This window comes from Brachyhypopomus gauderio, chromosome 13, assembly GCF_052324685.1.
Source record: "Brachyhypopomus gauderio isolate BG-103 chromosome 13, BGAUD_0.2, whole genome shotgun sequence".
Lineage (NCBI taxonomy): Eukaryota > Metazoa > Chordata > Actinopteri > Gymnotiformes > Hypopomidae > Brachyhypopomus > Brachyhypopomus gauderio.
This window is the reverse complement of record NC_135223.1, coordinates 2,698,916-2,707,694: the sequence shown is the minus strand read 5'-3', so window position 1 is coordinate 2,707,694 and position 8,779 is coordinate 2,698,916.

Here is an 8,779-nt window from a genome sequence, read left to right as displayed (position 1 = left end):
CGGTCACGTGACCACTGCGAGGTTTCCAGTGACGCATCCAGTGACGTGAAAAGAAGAGAACTACCGTGTCCCCCCAATACTGGAAAAAGTTTCATTTGTTCTACGTAGAAAATGTTGCTGGAGACAACGGGTGTTAATTCGAAACTTTTATTTTGCAAAATCCAATACAAGTACTGCCAAGATGAGAATTAATCTGTTTGTAACCCTGCCTACCAAGGCAGTCTCTGCCGGGACTAGTCGTTTTCGGTATCGTAGGGTTCGTATAGGAGGACTGCGGTAGCGAATACAAATCAGTATATTACGCCCTTTATACCCACAATAACACAATTCCACCAATAAAGTTGCAGGACGTATGTATTGTGTTACACAAGGTGAAGTGATTAAAATACACTATAGCATGAGGACCAACAACCATCTACACAATACATAAAATGTCAACATTAACACTACAAACATTCACAAGTTCACAGAATTAGAACAGTCATTACATTTCAGTCCTATGTTGAATTCAGCAGTAGAAAGGAAAAAAAAACAAAAAAACAGTCCTTTTCCTGGGATTCTGAGATGAGAAAATTATGTGTGAAAAATTGAGTAAAAAAGGAAAAAAATATGTATGTGTGTGCGTTTGGGGGAAAATAGGTCTGCGATCCGATGTTTAAACAGTGCAATTTCCCAGTCCTACCACTCCGTGACCAACAGCAGTCCACTGAAGGCGGAGGACAACGTGACGGTACGACGATGGAATCCTCAAAGACGACGATGAACGGCGCTACAATGGAGCATAAAAAAAAACCAGCCTGCACATACGTGCAGAGCGATAAGCCACTTTCCAATCCCTCAACATTTATCAATCATCACAAATCAAGAATCTTGTACATACTTCAATAACACATAACATGAAATTACAACAACTTTATACATTGAATACGTTTCCGCTCTCCCTTTCCCCCACATGCAATAGCCAACTCTTCTAGCAAAGTATGAATAACTCAGAATTCATTCACAACAGAAACGTATCCTGACTGGTTTCTTACTCATTTCTCAAACACTGAACAAGGTAACTAATTCTTCCGTACATGAACGATTAGCCATTTAGCTCACAACTTACCAGGATATCTTCAAATAACAATTCTTTAACAATTCTTCAGTGTTTGAGAAGAAAAAAAACGAAATCATAACTTCTTAAAAATCAACTCCATTCCTTTCGTTAACAATATTAAATGTTTTAACTAACTCGACGTACAGATGTTTTCCCTATCTCCGTGTGTGGCACGGTGAAAAAAAAAAACCGTTTGAGAAAAAAAAAACCGTTTGGAACAAAACCGTTTGAAAAAAAACAACGGATCACTCCTCATATGGGGAGAGGGGCCCAAGGAGCGTCTGCTAATATTCTATCCTTAATGTAATATTAAGGCAAAATCGCCTGTAAATAACGAATGAGAAAAGGAAAAAAATTATAATAATAAAATCAGTGTATGAGTGAGACACAATAATTCACCAGGGTTACACTCTCCCCCTCTAGACTGCATGAGTCCCTTCATGCAAGTATGGGTTGACAGGGACTTGCAGTGAATCAAGAAGCGCAGTCTCAAAATTTTTAAAGAATGAGCTAATGGCTAGAATCAGGGGTGTCCCTAACTCATCATAAGTAAGTTTATGAGGCTGGCGCTTTGGCCTGCTTGAGCGTCTGACCTCAGGCAACCCCTGCATGATTTCACCTTCAGAGTTTACAGGCTCTGGATTTAGGGAACATGCAAGTTCTGGCTCATGGATGTCTATCACAACATAGTCTGGCCTTGAAGCTCTCTTTGACGAGCTAAAAACATCTACCTCGGTAGGGCTTGCTTGGGGCTCAGGCTGAACTTCACCGCCCGATGACTCAAGTTGGACTTCACTACCTGATAGCTCAGGGACCGGTTCAGGTGTCAGCGGAGCCGCCGTGGGTACTCCAAGATATGATCTGGCAGTTGGCTCTCGCACAGGGCCATCCTCCAACACAAAAGGTCCCCTAGTGATAAAGTTTGGCACTTGGTTAACTGGATAAAGCTCATCCATACTATCTGATGACTTACTCCTTACATCATCGGAACATCCTGGCTGGTTTTTAACAGGTTGGGCTCTAGACCTCAGCCTCCTTGTGACCTTTTCCTGAGAACTCGTCTCCTCGGGGTCCGGCACAGGTAAGAACCCACATGGCAGAAGAAGGTCTCTATGTAGAGTCCTATGGGCCCCGCCCCCCGTTTCAGGCTTAACTACATACACGGGACCCTCACCAATTTCTCTAATCACTATATGGATCTTACGTTCCCACCTGTCTGCCAATTTGTGCTTTCCCCTTATGTTCACGTTCCGGACAAGGACCCGGTCCCCTACCAGGAGCCTTGCCGCCCTGACCTTCTTGTCAAACTGGACCTTATTTTTCATCCTCATCTTTTGGGCACTCTCAGTGGCTAGAGAGTAGCTCTCCTGGAGGCGCTGTTGAAGGCTCTTGACGTATTCTGAATGTGTCTGAGGATCCCCGGTGTCAGGGCCGACCCCCAGAATGAAGTCCACGGGAAGCCTTGCCTGTCTCCCAAACATTAGCTCGTATGGCGAGTAACCAGTCGTATCGTTCCTCGTGCAGTTATATGCATGAACCAACGGTTTAACAAAGTCCCGCCAATGATGCTTCTCCTTATCCTCCAAGGTCCCTAACATCCCCAGTAGAGTCCGGTTAAACCGCTCCACCGGGTTCCCCCGGGGGTGGTAAGGGGTTGTTCGGACCTTAGTCATCCCCATGACTGAGCAAAGCTCTTTAATGGTCTTGGACTCAAAGTCCCGACCCTGGTCGCTCAGCAGACGACTAGGGAACCCATAATGCACAATAAAGTTCTCCCACAGGGCCTTAGCTACCGTCCTTGCCTTTTGATCCCTTGTGGGTATTGCTACTGCAAATTTCGTGAAATGATCTGTGATGACTAGTATATTTCGTGTATCACGACTGTCTGGTTCCAAGGACAAATAATCCATGCAGATGAGTTCCAGAGGGTACGTTGTCGTGATACTCTCCATTGGTGCTGCTCTCTGCGGGAGGGCTTTCCTCCTAAAGCAACGCTCGCACTTCAAGCACTTCGACTCGACATCCTTGGCCATGCCAGGCCAAAAGAATCGGCCCCGGGCAAGGTGTAGGGCACGCTCAGCACCTAGGTGTCCGACTTCATCATGTACGCCATATAAAGCTCTTTGACGGAACTCCTTCGGCAGTACCAGCTGATATGCAGGTCTGCCATGGCTTAGCCACCTGCGATACAGCACCCCATCTCTAAACTCCAGTCTACTCCACTGCCTTACCAGGAGTTTCACTTCCTCCGGTTCGGATCTGACATCTGCGCTACTGGGCTTAGCTGCCTTTGCCAGAAACCCGACAACGCGGCCAATGTGTGGGTCCTCAGTTTGGGCTCTGCGCCAGTCGGCGGGTGTCATTGATGGCAAGACATCCAGGCCAAAGGAATCAGGTATTGAGGATGCATCAGCAGCAAGTGACTCTGCCATGATTGCGCTTGAGTAGCACCCACCCACGCCGACCACAATATGGCGCTGACATATGGCTGAGAATACTTCACAGGAAATTGAAGTACCGGCCACATCAGCAATCCGTCTCTTAAGGCTCTCAATTCGCTCTTCCTCGTCGATAAAGGCGCAGTCTTCTTGTGGTGGGTCCTGAGGCCGCCGAGATAGCCCGTCGGCGTCTCCATTCGCGTGGCCAGCTCTGTACCTGATGTTAAAACGGTAAGTGGAAAGGGCGGCCAACCACCTGTGGCCAGCAGCATCCAACTTCGCCGTCGTCAAAACATAGGTGAGGGGGTTATTATCCGTCAGAACCGTGAACTCACCTCCGTAAAGGTAGTCGTGGAACTTCTCACAGACAGCCCACTTGAGGGCTAAGAATTCTAGCTTATGCGTGGGGTAGTTCTGCTCGCTCTTCGAGAGCCCCCTACTGGCATAAGCCACAACTCTGACTTTCCCCTCTTGCTCTTGATAGAGCGCAGCACCCAAACCCTGCCTGCAAGCATCAGTGTGAAGAATGTAGGGTAGCTGCGGATTGGCAAAAGCCAGGGTGGGTGCTGATGTTAACCTATCAATTAGTGTCTGGAAGGCGACATCACACTCCGAAGTCCACTCATCTCCAAACGGGACTTGTAGGTTAGGATGACCCTCCATGCGAGGCCGCTTATACACTTTCCCTCTCTTCTTTGCTGGGTGATAGCCCGCTGTCAGCTGGTTTAGTGGTTTGGCTATCTTTGAGTATCCTTGTACAAAACGCCGGTAGTATCCTGCGAAACCTAAAAAACATTTCAACTCCTTCCTGTTAGAAGGACGTGGCCAAGTCTTGAGAGCTGAAACCTTCTCAGGATCTGTGTGAACCCCCTGAGCGTCTACTACATGACCTAAGTATTTTACAGACGTTCTGAAGAACTGGCATTTCTCGGGAGATAACTTCAAACCGTAGTCCCTCAGGCGTGTGAGTACTTTCATTAGTCGAGCCTCATGCTCCTCCAATGTCTCTGAGAAGACTATCACATCGTCCAGGAAAACGAGTACTTCATTCAAATGCAAATCACCAACGCACTTCTCCATAAGGCGTTGAAATGTACTTGGCGCGTTGGTCACACCCTGGGGCATCCGATTAAACTCAAAGAAGCCTAACGGACACACGAATGCCGTCTTGTGCTTGTCCTCTTCCGCCATCTCAACTTGGTAATATCCAGACTTGAGGTCCATCACTGAAAACCACTTAGCGCCACTAAGGGCAGTGAAGGCCTCTTCAATGTTCGGGAGAGCATACGCATCTTTAATAGTACGGGTGTTTAACTTCCGGTAGTCAACACATAGGCGGATTGTCCCATTCTTTTTCCGCACAATAACAATTGGGGATGCAAAAGGGCTCTCTGATTCTCTGATGATCCCCGCATCAAGTAATTCTCTGAGATGTTGCTTTACAGCCTCTCTGTCACATGGGTGGATGGGTCTTGGTCTTTCTTTAAATGGAGCATCATCCTGCAGTCTGATGCGATGTTTGACTGCGGTGGTATGCCCATAAGTCAGATCATCTATAGCAAATACTTCAGAAATGCTGCACAGTTTCTCTGTGATATGTCTTTTCCACTGCTCAGTGATAGGCGAATTCTCAAGATCAAATCTGAGCTTACCAGATGATGACTCAGGCATAAGCGCACGTCTGTCAGGACTGAGTGGGGTGATACACTGAGCTACGGATATCTGTGCTAGAACAGTCCGTTGGTGAAGTGTGACATCACGATCACTCACATTATGCAGGACAATTGGGACTTTACAGCTGGCCTCACACGGGACATTCACTAAAGCGGACTCAAGAAGGACTCCACCTGGCAATGGACTGTTTTCATGCGGCTCAAGCACAAAGTCAGTGTGGTGAGCAGTCTTCCCTATCCTAACCGTGCCAGAGGTGCATAGCCTCTGCCGGGCCGGTATGGTAAGAGTCTTAGGCCCTTTCAATTTAACAGTGTGTGCGCGGTTCATGGTGTTATGAACTTGAGCAATATGCTGGAAAAGTTGTGCATAACCGTCATTGGAGTATACACGGAAAAGCGATTTGAGGCCATTTCGCCCAATGCCATGTTGGTAAAGGCGGTCAAGAACATTGGTGCCAATCAATAGGGGAATTTTGCTATTCAAATGATGCTCTGGGACCACCAGCACTAGAGCCATTAAATCGTCTTTCTTCCCGGTTATAGGTTGAGGAAAAGAAATGCTTACTTCAATATAGCCAAGATAGGGAATATTCTGTCCACCTGCGCCCTCGACTTCAAGAAGAGCATGGATGGGTTGAACAGCAAGAAAGGGCAGAAAGTTCTTGCGAAAAGACTCAGAAATGGTTGTAACCTGGGAACCGGTGTCCAGTATGGATTCACATGGCACCCCTTCAATGAGGACTGATGCTGCACATCGAGGGCCTATAAGCCCTGGGGGTACGGATGACATGATGTGATAGCTTGCTCCAGCATCTTTCTGTGCATTGACTTCACAGTCTACTGTGATGGGACTCACTGTACTCGAGCTCCCAGCCCCTGGGCGTCCCCTAACAGGAGCTGTTAACAGTTTAAAGGGGAGTAAGGGGGGTTCTGCTGTGATCTGAAATGGTATTGCCTCTCCCTCAGTTCGGTTCTTTTTTTCTGAACTAGGTCTGGGTTCGCTTCATGCGAACACCTAGCAGCGATGTGCCCATCTTCACCACACCTAAAGCAAAACCATGCCCTTGGCATCCCAGTGGGCACTGTAGTCCTCTGGTGTGTGGTGCTAGCTACAAGACATCTACTGCGTTCAAAGTTATCAACTTCTCTGGGGTCTCTTGCATGTTGTGACAGTCTCTCCACTTGTTTTGTTAATGCTTCAATTTTCTTCTCCAACCCATTTGTGTCGTCTCTGCCCTCCACTTGTTGGTTGATCGTAACTGCTTTCTTTCCCTGCTTGGCACTCTCACCTTGTTGGTGCTGAGGCATCTGAACAGAGTCAGTATCATAAGCAGGCATGCCAAATATGGAGTGGGCATGTATAGCAGCTCTAGTGGTCCCTAAGTGTTTCTTCATGCGATCATACTTGGCAGACCTACGGTCTTCCTCAGTCCTCAGCATGAGGAGCAGGTCAGAGAAAGCTGGTGGCTCTTCTTTCCTGAGCTCCAGCTGCAGGCTCATAATGAGGTTCTGGTCCCAACAGCCCCTACAGAACTGACGAAGCAATTGTTTGTCTGCATCTCTAAGGGAGGCTCCCCCTCTAGATATGGCCTTGATGAGTAGGGTGTGCAGCCTGTTGAGATAAACAGAGGGCTTCTCCCCATTGTTCTGACTGCAGCTCAAAAAGGTGGCATACAACTCCTCCCCATCTTCGACAACACCAAAAGCGGAGTCAAGTTGAGTCACGTACTTACTTGGTAGTGAATCTATGCCAAGTGGCTTCACTATGTCAGTAGCAGGAGCCGATAGACTCTCAAGGATCTTCCTCACCTTCTGACTGTTGGTCAGGGAAGAATCACTAATCAAGAGGTCAACTTGGATGCGCCAGGCTTCATAATCAACTTCCCCATTGGGCCGTGGTGTACGCCCCGAAAAGGTTCGAAGCCTGGGGTGAGGGAGAGAGTGTGATAGAATAGACTCACTGCGAATGACATGTTCAACAACCATCTTCTGGATGTGTGGGGGGTTCACAACATCTCCATCTATGTGGCCGGAACTATTTGGAGTGCAAGGGGAGAATGTGCTGTGAGAGTGCAGACTTGGCGCGGCCTGGGCTGTCGCATTTGGGTCATAGGGTGTGGCAGATGAACTGCAATCAGTGTCGTTAATGACTCGTAGCCCATCTTGGAGGGCTTTCACAAAGCCTGTCGTGTTACTTCCCACAACAGCCTTGAGTTCGTCCAAGTATTGTCGGGCTAATCGTTTCCCTACTTCCTCCTCATACATGCTCCTTATCGTCCTGACGTGCCATGTCACGTCGGGGTCGCATGGACATGCTATTTCCCCTAAGACAAAAGGGTCAGCCTTGGTGATGGACTTGTGTGATGAGTACTCAATAAGGACTCTACCCTTTGGCTCATGTCCTACATCTGGAATCCTAACAATCTGAGAGACGTTCCCATTTACAGAGAACACCCGATCTATTTCCTCATCAGTGTAAATGTCTTCGACACCCGCAACGAGGAGGGTGTTTTGCCCATTTACTCTATAGCGGTCGCACAGGTCCATTGCTTCAGAAATTTTCGGAAAAGATAGATAATAGATAGTATTGTGGGTAGATAGGGTAAGCTACCTATAGCAGACCTCCTGGCTTGGCTCGCCACTTATTTATGTAACCCTGCCTACCAAGGCAGTCTCTGCCGGGACTAGTCGTTTTCGGTATCGTAGGGTTCGTATAGGAGGACTGCGGTAGCGAATACAAATCAGTATATTACGCCCTTTATACCCACAATAACACAATTCCACCAATAAAGTTGCAGGACGTATGTATTGTGTTACACAAGGTGAAGTGATTAAAATACACTATAGCATGAGGACCAACAACCATCTACACAATACATAAAATGTCAACATTAACACTACAAACATTCACAAGTTCACAGAATTAGAACAGTCATTACATTTCAGTCCTATGTTGAATTCAGCAGTAGAAAGGAAAAAAAAACAAAAAAACAGTCCTTTTCCTGGGATTCTGAGATGAGAAAATTATGTGTGAAAAATTGAGTAAAAAAGGAAAAAAAATATGTATGTGTGTGCGTTTGGGGGAAAATAGGTCTGCGATCCGATGTTTAAACAGTGCAATTTCCCAGTCCTACCACTCCGTGACCAACAGCAGTCCACTGAAGGCGGAGGACAACGTGACGGTACGACGATGGAATCCTCAAAGACGACGATGAACGGCGCTACAATGGAGCATAAAAAAAAACCAGCCTGCACATACGTGCAGAGCGATAAGCCACTTTCCAATCCCTCAACATTTATCAATCATCACAAATCAAGAATCTTGTACATACTTCAATAACACATAACATGAAATTACAACAACTTTATACATTGAATACGTTTCCGCTCTCCCTTTCCCCCACATGCAATAGCCAACTCTTCTAGCAAAGTATGAATAACTCAGAATTCATTCACAACAGAAACGTATCCTGACTGGTTTCTTACTCATTTCTCAAACACTGAACAAGGTAACTAATTCTTCCGTACATGAACGATTAGCCATTTAGCTCACAACTTACCAGGATATC